The following is a 13,152-nucleotide window of genomic DNA, read 5'->3' as shown; positions in this document are numbered from 1 at the left end:
TGATCCAACAATTTAGCTTGAAGTAGTGCAATGACCTGATACAGTGGGCTGCTCTTCCTCAGACATTACGGTGGTGGCAGCTTTCACTGGTCCGAGAAGCTTGACCATTTGTTCCGCGGTAGTAATGTCATCTTCACTGAGTGTGTGCATGTCACTTGCGCCTTTTCTTAGTTTTCTGTCTAGAAGTGAAGCACACACTGCAGCTTGCTGTTCCAAAAACCTCTCCAGCATGTCGAACGAACTATTCCAACGAGTCACCACGTCGTGTTTTAGCTTGTGCTCGGGAAGTTCGAGCAATCTCTGCTTTTCCTTGAAAACGGCAGTAGCTACCGTGCTGCGGTGGGGGAAAAAAGCCACAATCCGTCTCACTCGCCCCAACAGCCTTACTGCGCCGGCACATTTCAAACCTTTCTGTGTTAGGTTAATTGTATGCGCAAAGCATTTAATGTGTGGAGATAGACTTGCCTCTTTTCCGGCTATGGACATGTTGCTGGCATTATCGGTCACGAGCAGGTTTTTTGTCCTGTATATTCCACTCTTCACATGCTTCTCTCAGCACTGTGCCAATATTTACTCCTGTGTGTCGTTCAAAATGCGCGTTTGAAGAACGTAATTCTTCATTTGCCATTCAGCGTCAATGAAATGACAGGTGATCGTTACATACGCTTCTGTTGCACAGGACGTCCAGCCGTCTGTTGTAATTGCGACTCGCCCTGCATCCATTAACTCGCGCTTTATGGCCTTTTGGACTTCTTCATACAGTTTAGGTATGCAGCTCTCACTGAAGTTTTGTCGAGAGGGAATGTTTTATTTCTGTTCCAGTGTATGCAGCAGCTCACGAAAGTCCTCGTTTTCTACCACGTTGTAGGGCTGCATATCCTTGGAAATAAAATATGAAATGGTAGAGGTAATTTTTACAGCTCTTCTGGAAGTGTGGCTTAATTTTTCAGGAAAAAAAGTGGTCAAAGACGATGCGGGAATGTCTCGAGTGCTGCACACATTTTCTTCAGCAATTCCATGCCGCCTTTTTAGGTGAACGGACAAGTTTGTGGTATTACCAGATTACCTTAATTCACACTTGCAGACCTTGCAGATGGCAAATGTCTTGTCTGTCAAATGTCTTGTCTGTCTGTCCGCCTTTTTTTTTCTAAAACCGAAGTACTTCCACACCCATGATTTGTATCCAACAGGAGAGTGTATCTCATTTTCTTGATTGCTCGGGCGACTTGCAGAGGGCTCCTGCATTATTTAACACTTAACACAAACGTGCTCGGCAAACAGCAGCGTGCTACCACCTACAGCTTAGCATAGCACAGAGCGGAACTATGCAAATAAGTTTTAAACGCAAGTGAAAAAACATCGATGTTTTTGCGTCAAATCGATGCAGCGTATCATTCATAGTTTGTATCGATGCATCAATACAGATCGATGTATTGTTACAGCACTAATTATTAGAAGACCTTGGAACAGCAAGAGATCTTATTCTGCTTCCACCCGACCACTGTCCTTTGAAGCCCAGTGTAACGTTCCAACAAGGAAGACGGGGATCCAATTGCGGATTTTAGTTTTCTTTTTATTTTTTGAAGTGAACACGGAGCACTCGTATAGACGAGCAACACCGTGGAGTGTGTGCGGTGTATGTGTGAGATAGCCGAGGTCGAGACGGTCCGAGTTCACGCCGGGTAGACAGATGGCTGGAGGTACAAGAGGGCTAGGCTGGGAACGATGTCTGGAACGAGAGCAGAGGTCAGAACACAGGAGAGCAATCACGAGGAGATAACGCTTAGTCAGTGGTATGCCAACAATACTTCGCAACCCGGTGGTGAGAGGGGAAGGCTTAAGTACACGTGGCTATGGGAGATAACGAGCGGCAGGTGCAAGGACTAAGTAGGTGGTCACGTGCTGTTCCTGACACCCAGAGTCGAAATACTGAAAAGTAAATATTTAAACATCAGTGCCATCATAAGTGTTGGTAACAAGACTGTGCCAACAGAGCAACTTAAAATGAAAAGTTTATAACAAACATGCCCAACATGCATAATGCAAACAATGGAAAGGAAAAATAAAAGGGGTGGACATTATAACCAATATGCTAATGTAAAATTTGCATAACAAACTTGTTGGCAGGATAAGCAGTACACTGTGCATTACATCATAATATTGTGATGAATCCAGCTCAGTGGTTTGGAAACTTTGGCTTTATCCTAAATGTTTAATCACAACTCAACAAGCTGTAGGATTTTGGAGTTCATATTCCCTTAACATATTAAAATATCTTTGATTAACATAGGTTATCTTGTCCACACCATAGGTCAAATTGTGAACTTATGACCAACAGGACAGACATGGCCAACCGGCCAACACGAAGCAAAGAGTGTGTCAAGGGCAAACCTCCATGACCAAAGAAAGACCTCGCGGGGAATGCCAAACTGGCAACAAGGTGACCAACAGGTCAAAACTTGAGTTATAAGACCTTCATCTAGCGTGCTTCTCTTTACAGTGGATATGTTCTCTATTGCCAGTTTTTCATCTACAGTGGTAGATTTAACTGGCACATCAGTCGCCTGCTCTGCTTTTTTGGGGCAAAATTGAATGACTGACCTTTGTAATATGGGGCCGGTCCAGTCTTCTGTAATCTTGTCTTTGGCTGAAGATTGCGGAGAACAACGAAGCAAGATGAAGGTTTTGCTGTTGCTGCAGCTGTCAACTGTGTGACTGGTTAGCGAACTATGTCTGTCACTTCCAGCTTGGCTTCTCTTATAGGGCTTTAAATGGCTAGTGCTGTATGTTTTTTAAAATCACTCCTTGAGTTCTTCAACGTGACAAGTTTGCCACACACTGCTAGGATAACATAAGGACCAGTGAAATCTGCTTCAATCCTTCCTCCTTTCCTTCCACGCTTCCTCATGTTTAGAAGTACCTCATCTCCAACATTATAAACATGTTGGTATTTCTTCTGTGGTTTTTTTGGCATATGAGGCCTACTGTTTTTCTTGTGATTGAAGTATATTTTCTTCTGCTGTTTTCTTAACATCCTTCATTGACTTCATTTTTAAAGCAGCAAACTCACTGTATCCTTCATCACGAAGAATCACAGAGGAAAGCTAAACAGTTAAATAATGGGTCAAGAAAATAACAGAATAACAGAAAATACAGCAATCAAATTAATTACTGAGTATCATTACCTGGGAGAACAAGTAAACAAATAAAAAACCATACTTTTTCAGGTAGGCTGGATCCACAGTGATCCAAAGTGCTTAAAGAAAATTGATGAATGTCTTTTGTATAATGCTTATATGGCAGAAAAGCATACATCATAGGTGATCCGTTCATAAACAGCCAAAGTCAAGTAAAGGTTTGAATGGTAGCCAGTGTGTCTCAAGACACTCTGACCTGATGAAAACTAAAGTTAACCTATGGTAAGATGTACAGTGAGTAATGACTAAGCATTTACCATAAGCAATATACTTCACATTTACCCCAAGCGCAAATTCTGCAAATCACATTTGTACACTTACTATTTTACTCTTGCTCAAATTTATTATTATATTCATTTATTTTCTGGATATAATATCTTAAATATAAAAATGCACAGGTATTCCATATTTCATATGCACAGATTTAATTTCTGTAAATGGATACTTTTTTAAATTTTAATAATTAATACTGGTTAATATTGCTTTGCCCCAGTTCATTTCCTTGTATGTGTAACGTGCACAGGAATGTTTGCAACTAAGAAGAAATACTTCCATTAACACAGGTTAAGAATGACACTTGATAACAGGTTAAAAAAACAGCTAATGCACAATGTCAAATACACAAATAAATTAAAAGTAAGAGTAAATAACTATGGAAGAGTAAATGTATTATGCACTTACTGGTACATCAACAGGAACCTCTGACTGAAACACTGCTTCTATTCCATACATTAAGAGGAATGGTGAGTGCTTGGTGGTGGTGTGAACTTTCGAGCGCAGGTGGCATCTAGATAGATGTCCCAGTCACTCTGCTGTTTGTTTACCAGTTTCTTGAGGGCTCTAAATTGTTAAAATAAATAAATCATAATAATAATGGTTATAATGTACACACACACATATATATATATATATATATATATATATATATATATATATATATATATATATATATATATATATATATATATATATATATATATATATATATATAATATATATATATATAATATATATATATAATATATATAATATAAAAAATTAATATAAATATAATATATATAGAAATAAAAAAAAAATACAGCATTTGGCAGACACCATTAACCAATTGTGAGCAACTGAAGCAAAAGGGGCCTTGGTCAAAGGCCAAACTTGGGCAACTTGGTGGTAGTGGGGCTTGAATCAGTGATGTAGCAAAATACATTTCTGGCTCTGCAACAAACAAAACATACCGCTTTATGTTGCCATTTGTTTTTTCATCCAGGCCATTTGTTTGTGGATGATGGGCTGCTGTGACACTTCTTTCAATCTGCAGCACTTCACAAAGTCTGTGGTTAAGCTTAGAAACAAGAAATTAGGATAGATAGAGTACATTACTCATCCCCAAGGGGAAATTACAATGTTGAAGCAGATAACACAGAACACACATGCAGTTACAAAGAATAATTTGTAGTTAAAATCTCAAAATATGAAGTATATTACAAAAAGTACAGTACATAAATAGCTCTATGTGCAATTTTGTTGTGCAATTTTTGCGTATTTACATGGCGTGGCGTATAAATACTACTAACGGGACAGTGGTTACTTATTATACAGAGTTATTGCAGTGGGCAAGAATGATTTCCTGTACAATGATTTCCTGTATTCCTTAATCAATCTTATATAATTATGCATTTCTATACTAAGGAACTGTGGTCTGTTTGTCAGAAAATCAGTTATCCAGGAGGTTATGGAGGTGTCAGCCTGCATATAATTGAGCTTCTCCTTCAGCATAGAAGGCTGGATGAATGCACTTGAAAAATCAAACATCCGTACAGTGTTTCCTAATTTATCAAAGTGGGAGTGAGCTCGCTGTAGCAGGTATATGATTGCATCATCTACTCCAATCTCAGGGCAGTAGGCGAATTGTAGTGGGTCCAGAGAGGTGTTCACCAGAGGTCTGAGATGAGCTAAGATCCGCCTCTCCAGAACCTTCATGATGTGTGAGGTTAGGGCGACCGGTCTGTAGTCATTAAGGACAGATGGCGAACTTTTCTTAGGTAACGGAACATGGCATGATGTTTTCCACACGGACCATACACCCTACATGCCCCCAGAGCTACCTTCACCCACCACCTCCCAAGGGCTAATGACTCAGGACTCCAGACGGCTCCCGACCTCCACAAAGGATCACCATGTTTATTGCATAGTACATCCCCGTCAGTAGACTCAAAGCACCCCTGAAGTGTTTCACTTGATTGCTGTGACCATTTCCTGATCCTTGTTATCACAGGTTGCTGCTGAACAATAGGCATGTATGAAGGTGTAAGAGATACCAGATTGTGATCAGATCGTCCCAGAGGGGGCAGGGCTGTGGAGGTGTATGCGTTCTTTACATTTGCATAAAGTAAATCCAGTGTTTTGGGTCTAGTGAAGCAGTTGACAAATTGATGAAAAGTCAGGAGAGTGGTAGACAGTGAAACATGATTAAAATCACCAGATATCGCAATGAATGTGAGCCCTAAACAATTAAGGGCTAAATACAGCTTTCCAATTTGGAGATATAAAGGATTTTTAAAATGAACTTATTTCTTTCACAAATTCCCGTCCCTGATCTGACAGAATTCGTTTCGGACATCAGATTAACGTTTCAAAGGAAAAGCCTCGACCCATTTTGAAAAGTAATCTGTTGCTGTCAGGATGTACTGGAAGCCACCTGCAGTTATTGGAAGTGGACCAGTCAGGTCTATCCCAACAAGCTCCCAGACAGCAGAAACAATTCAATAAAATAGAATTTGTGTATTAAGATTAAAAAGATTACAAATAAACTTTACTTTTAAAAAGTTACTACAAGGATTTACCTTAATACACTCAAGTGTATTAAGGCTGTGGAGCAATCAAAGGCTTGCCCACTTTCTGGCACTGATCACATTCCAAAACCTTTAGGACAAATTAGTTTGCATTTAATACCAAAAAAAAAACTAATGTAAAAAAAAAAAAAAAAAACCAAAAAAAAAACAGTACCACTAACAAACTCATACCCAATTTTGTATGTCGACGGACATGCCATGCCAATAAAATCTGGAACATATGGCTTCCCGGGTTTTCCTGATTCCAGAATGCCCACTGATGGGAGAGGAATGAAACTCCTTAAATAATAAGATGGATTCCTCCATGCTTTTAATAACTCTTCGTTTGGTCCCAAAGAAGAGTTCTCCATCTAATGAAACCACATTATAAGATTATCAGGACTGGTAAAGATGTGACATTTGAAGCATATTACTCGGTAATAAACCAAGTAATTGCCTCCAATGGTGTGAATTTAAAATCCATTTCAACATCACGATGTATCTACTAAGTGCTATTGAATATATGAATATATAGAATATTCAAACACTTATTAAATAGGTTTTGTATTTCGAAGGTGAAGTACATGCTTACTTGGATTACAGTGCAGAATGTACTAGCAGTTTCATAGTAGTTAATATTCTAAAAATTGTATTACATTTTTTCTTTACTTATTACAAAAGCTAGAAGTATTATTTTATGGTGTTGTCTATCAAATTACCCTGCCACTAGACTTAATGACGGGAGTATTGTTTTAGGTTGTGAAAGAATCCTACCACTATGGCAGTGTTTTATAGTGTTATTTAGTTGTGTGTGTGTGTGTGTGTGTGTGTGTGTGTGTGTGTGTATATATAGTGTATTGGTAATGGATTAGAAGTTTCATTTAAAATGGTTAATGTAATGATTTCTGAAATAACACGATCATAGTACTTGTGTGTGAAATGTATAAAAGTGAGATTTTGACAGAGATTTAAACACTAACCCTTGATGTAAAATTTAGAGGCATATCTCCAAGTTTGCCGCTGTGATTTGTCATACTCCAGAGGATATGACCCTGCAGTGAGAAACGTGTGCACGTTCTTACACTTATCCATTGCTGAAAATATAAAAACAGGTAAATAAAGTATGATACTTTATTAGAATAAAACACACATAATCTTACAAGAACAAAAATCTGCTTTTTATTATATTATTGCTTGTAGGTTTTTCACCTGTCGTATTTTTTTTTTTTTTTTTTACATTTTTTTATACAATGTACTGTATTCAGGCTTTAATAATTAATTAATACAATAATTTGTGGTACCAAATTAGCTAAGTTCCAAATCGCCCTAAGACGTGGCTGTGCTTACAGGTCGGTAAAAGTATGTTGAGGTGATGAATAAGTTATATATTTTACGATTAAAAACCAAAATGCATACTTGTGAAACCATAAAGCGATAAGTAACATGTAGTTGGCTTTCTAAAACACATTTAACACAAGTAAGTATCGTTAACACTAGGAGTGGGAATTTGGGGTGGGAGTTTACTATCTCACGATTCGATTCCGATTTTGGGGGCCACGATTCGATTCAAAATCGATTTGATTTATAAAAATTTCTGCTTCAGGCTGTAAAATCTGCATGATTTACTACAGTCTGCTTTGCAAGACAGAATGACAAATACAGAAAATTAAGTGTCTTTCACATTTAATTAACAAAAATAGTGCTTTGGTAAAATGGTTTTTGTTGTTACCAAAATTCTTGAGCTTCATTTTGCGAGCTGTCAGGGCTGGCTCAGATGCAGTTCCTCCAGCCGTTGCTAGGGGCACCAGAGTCAGTCCCAGACTAAACCGGCGTAACCGTACGTTCTCAGCCAGTCTCTGCCTTCTCTGTGATTGCTTTCAGAGGTGGGACCAAGTCAGTGTTTTGCAAGTCTCAAGTAAGTCCACGTCTTTATCCTCAATCCCGAGTCAAGTCTCAAGCAAAGACAGGCAACCGTCAAGTCCCAAGTCTGAAACTTGGAATTTCAAGTCCTTTCGAGTCTATTTTTTTTTTTTTTTTTTTTTTTACAGGCACCAACGCTTTACGAATGCTACGCTGATGCGTTTCTTTACTCGTTTTGTTGGTGTCCGCCAGCCAAAAGATGACAGATCATTTACATTTTATCTTCTCTTAATTACATAAATGTACTTAAACAAGAATGTTTCGTTACATCATTTTACACGAAAATAGCAAGCTTCATCGTAAGCAAGATGCTGTCATTACGAATGGTTATTCTAAACATTTGGATAAAATGTTTAAATATAGACTAATAAAAGGTTAAGGTAATTTTTTCATTGTTTTCTGTTATTGTGGGGTCACGGTGTACTATTGTTACCTGGAGATTCAGTGGGGTCACATATTCTGATGACTACCGTCAGAATTGGTGACCCCAGTTAAAAAGGCTCACCTGTACATCCCATTCATGATTTCTTTGTTGGCTGCAATGGTGAGGGGATGGTAAATCTTGTTTAAGTAATTAAGAGACGATAAAATGTAAATATAATCATCTGTCATATTTTGGCTCGTGTACACCAACAAAACGAGTAAAGAAAGTGCATCAGCGTAGTTTACGTAGCATTCGTAAAGTGTTTGTGCCTCTGAACAGAAACTGTGAAATAGCGCCCCCTGTGGTCACAACTCGACGGTCACAGAATCTGGTGTAACACCGGTCTGCGTCAGAAGGACGGAAATGAAATTAATGGGGCGCACTTTATAAATATTAATATGCGTTTTAAAAATTTAGATTTGGGGTAAAAAAAATCAAGTGTTTGCAAGTAAACAGGTTCAAGTCCAATTCAAGTCCCAAGTTATTGGTGTAAAAGTCCAAGTCAAGTCTAAGTCTTAATGACTCGAGTCTGACTCGAGTCCAAGTCATGTGACTTGAGTCCCCACCTCTGCTTATTGTTTAATGGTCTCGCCACCTCTGTTATGCTTTCTCTTTACTTATTCGAGTATCTATCTCCTGCGTCGCTTCCTGACCCATCTCAAGTTTTCCCAATCCTGTATTTCTTCCTATCCGTTTTGCCTTTATTTTTGGGAAGGGTTTTATTTTGCTGCAGCGTTTTTTGTTACCAGTTACTTCTGCTGGCGTCCTTGGTTTGTTTTTTCACGCTGTTTTTTAGTTTTTGTTTCTTCCTCCCGTCTCACTACGGTTGAGTTATTTTTCACGCATTGTATTTTCTGCGTTATGTTTTTTTGTTTCTATTTACTCCGTGCCCTCACGGTTTTGGTTTCTATTCTCTTGCACGTTGAGTCTTCGGCGTTTTGTTTATTCATTCTGGGTCGCTGTGCACGTTTCCCTCTCGCTAATACATTTGACGAGTGTCAAACGTCTTGATCTTGCGAGCCGGCACTTGGGTCCACCCTTCTCTATATTAACGCTCCTGTGCTCACCGCGTTACACAAGCCTTGCACACGAGCTACATTGTGTCCAGTTCGGTCTTCCCCGGCATTTGGTAAAAACCAAAATGAACCCATATTTTTGCCTTAAATGAAGACTGGACAGGTTGAATATCTCTTTCCTTCTTCTGTTTTGAACCTTTTCCGCACACGAGTGTGTCCCAGAACCTGCTGCGGAAAGTCTCGCGTAATTTTGTAATTACGTAACGCGAGACCACCACGACTTGGAATCGATTTTGGGACATTTAAAATCTATTCTGAATCGTAGTAAATGAGAATTGATTTTTGATATGAATCGATTTTTGTCACACCTAGTTAACATGAATAAACCAAATGACCTATTATTTGATAATTGAACGATATATTTTACTTACTGATTGCTTTATGGTTTCACAAGTGTGCATTTGAGTTTTAAATCGTAACGTAGTTGGCGTTCTAAAACAAATTTAACATAAGTATCATTAAAACCAGAATAAACTCCAAATTACCTGTCTACGACGAGAAACTCCAAAGGTAGGATGAATTTGCGGTGTATGTCACCAAGTATGTCATAGGCGTGCAGACATAGACAAAGCACCACCAACTCTGCCCTTTATCTTTGAAACTTTGGTTTTAAACATTTTACTGAGGTCTGTTTGAATTGATCTTTTGAAAAGCTGAGCGATTTAAAAACAATGCCCTGAAATGAGCCACCACCTCGCTCGCACACACCCAACCTCTCTTCATTTGTCACACCAGATGCGCAGCAGCAGTTCAGTTCAGCGAGTGGAAGGAAGCGTCTTCAGCACAGCAGGCACGGTCACAGATAGGCTTCTTCTCCCGTGCCCCACCAGCCAGGTCACATACACATGAAGTAAAATAGTACCGTTTGCCCTCTAAGCCCAACGTGAAATCATTTTGTTGTGCAGTTAAATGTCTCATACAGCACCAAACTACTAAGCATTTTTAGCCGACCTGTCACCTGATAAACTAGTCGCTCTAGCCCAAATCAATTATAGATAACGTGAGGACGACCACATACAAATAATTAAGGTAGAATTTGCAAATCTGTGTTAAGCTGAACGTTTTCTGTTGTATAGGTTTTGTTAGGCAACATAAATTAACACATTCGTTTGTGAAAGAAGAAACGGGAAGTTCCCCATTACCTGTGAAAAATGCCCATCTGCATTCATGTAATGACAACACTCGGTAGCCTATAACTCCTTCTCGTACTTTTTGGTCTTTTTGTTGTCTTAATTGTAGGCCTATATTGATTTAATAATTCCAAAATATATGCAACAAGGCCTGCAGACAGTGGAGGGTAAACAGAAGTTAACTGAAGGACGTAACGATGACTGTATATAGTTAATATTGGATATGGATTTTATCAGTTGGTGGTGTGTTACGGCCTGTCTAGGCGTGAGGACCGTAACAGTGGTGTATGTGAACAGCAGTGCGAATGTTAGTGATGATGGGACAACAGGAGTGGGTGGTTAAAGGTGTATTATACAGAAATTGTAATTTACAAGATATATACATACACGTAACTGGTCTCAGCTTCAGGAGTGGCCCAGGCCAACATAACAAACAGAACTGAACTATAAAATAAACCAAACACTAATTACTCTAACAGAAAACAAACATACAGTACTACCCTAACTCCCTAACAAAAAAACCATACAAACAAACCCAAATCCCAAAACAAAATGGCAGCCACTCCCTACTTACCAGAACACCAACAACACGTAGAATATTTACAAAATGTACAACCGGCAGACAATCCAACAGGGGCAAAGGCAAAAAGCATAAACAAGTTCAAAGCAGTCAAAAACCAGAGTTCTAAGATGAGGTACAAAAGCAGAATACTAATTACAAACAACCAACACCACCAAGGAGCAAAAATGTCTCGCTGGGAGGCACCGGGAAGGGCCTTATATAGTGCAGGGTGAAATGGAGTCTGGAGCGGAGTCTGGAGCGGAACAGACAGCAAACACAATACACAACACTATCATAGGACATAACAGGTGTGACTTTTTTCTGTTGAAAACTCACGTTTAGAGAATGTTACAAATAAGTCGAACTCTGACCTCATCACCGCAAAAACTCTTAAACTCTGCTCTCATTTCTTGTAGTTCCGCTCGGATCTTGGTGTGATGGTCCAATAAAACCATTTGCATTTCTGCAATAACAGCCTGAACCAGTTCGGTCTTCAGTGTAGCTATATCCCCTATATCCTCCGTGGAAGCGTGTGCTCCCCTCGGTTTGGTCGTAGCGGCGTCAGGCGGGGACGAGGCCTGTCCAGTGGGCCGGAAAATTGGCGCTGTCGAACCGGCGGTTTTGTTCGCTTTAGGCAGCATTACGACTCCAAACCAAACTGAAAGAAATGCATAAAAACAAAAGAAAAACAATGTGCTTTGATTTATTAAGTTAAATGAACGATTGCCTCATGGAGAGCTCTAACCACACACCTTGCATCATGCGGAGACAAACCGGAAGTCAAGAATTTGAATGCCAGAGCCTCAAAACTGAAAATAAATATGTAAACACTAGTATCACCCTATCACATATCTATTGATAAATGAGGCAAAGACAGGGCCAACAGGCCAACATAAAATGAACAGTGTAAATCTAGCATGCAAAATTCACAACATGCAAACAACCAACAATGATTTGGACATGATAACCTAATCAATGTGAATGTAATTGTTTAACAATTGTTTATAACCATTAACAAGGACTGTGGGAGAATCAATATGAAGAAAGCTTACACCAAGGAAGCAGTAGGCATATATATTGCATTTTCATAGGTTATGTACATAGGTTAAATGGTCCACACGTCAAAACTGGTGAGTACCAAACTGGTAACAAACGGACCAACTGGTCAAACTGAGATTTGTAATTATAACACCATTTTGAATGCTTCTTTCAATATTTGATGAGCTTCCAATTGCAGACTTCTCTGCTACTGTTGTTGCTTGGACCTGTATTTTGTTATCAAATTGTTTCAGAGCAAAGTGTATAACTGAGCACCACAGTAAATTTGGATTGGTGCACTCTGCCGAAAAGTTGTTCTTGGGGGAAGACATGTTGCTGCTGGCTGGCTGACAGGACAGTGACCTGTCCAACTTGTTTCCTGCTTGGCTTCTTCTATATGGCTTTAAATGGCCAATGTTGTAAAATTAAAGAATCATGATGAAAAAATAATGAAAAATAAATACAAGTTTACCACACACTGAATGGACAACATATGGACCAAAGAAATCAGGTTCTATTCTTCCACCTTTCCTTCCTCGCTTCAAGTTCAGTAGAAGTACTTCATCTTCCACATTATACACAATATTTTTGTACTTCTGCAATTTTCTGGCATTAGCTTCTTTTTGTTTTTCCTGAGACTTGCATATGTTCTCATCTGTTTTTTTTTTTTTTTTTTGTTTTTAACGGCTTCCATTGCTTTTCTTTTAGAATCAAGAAATTCAATGCAGTCGCCTTCAGGGAGAATAATGGTAGAAAGCAAAACTGAAATAGTCAAAATGTTGCCACAATTTGTGAATACACTACATTGAATATCAAGGTCTGGTAAACTAAAATTGCCGGCAAAAACTACTTGGAGCTTTCATCCTTGAAAGTGGACAAAATCATTAATGGTGTTAAATGTTACATTATATTCAGAACTAGTGTCTTCTGTGTTGTTTTTCTGTGAATGTAAATTTTAACTTGACATGCATAATTTATTT

The sequence above is a fragment of the Brachyhypopomus gauderio genome, chromosome 8, assembly GCF_052324685.1.
Source record: "Brachyhypopomus gauderio isolate BG-103 chromosome 8, BGAUD_0.2, whole genome shotgun sequence".
NCBI classification, from domain to species: Eukaryota; Metazoa; Chordata; class Actinopteri; order Gymnotiformes; family Hypopomidae; genus Brachyhypopomus; species Brachyhypopomus gauderio.
Note: the sequence above shows the minus strand (reverse complement) of the source record.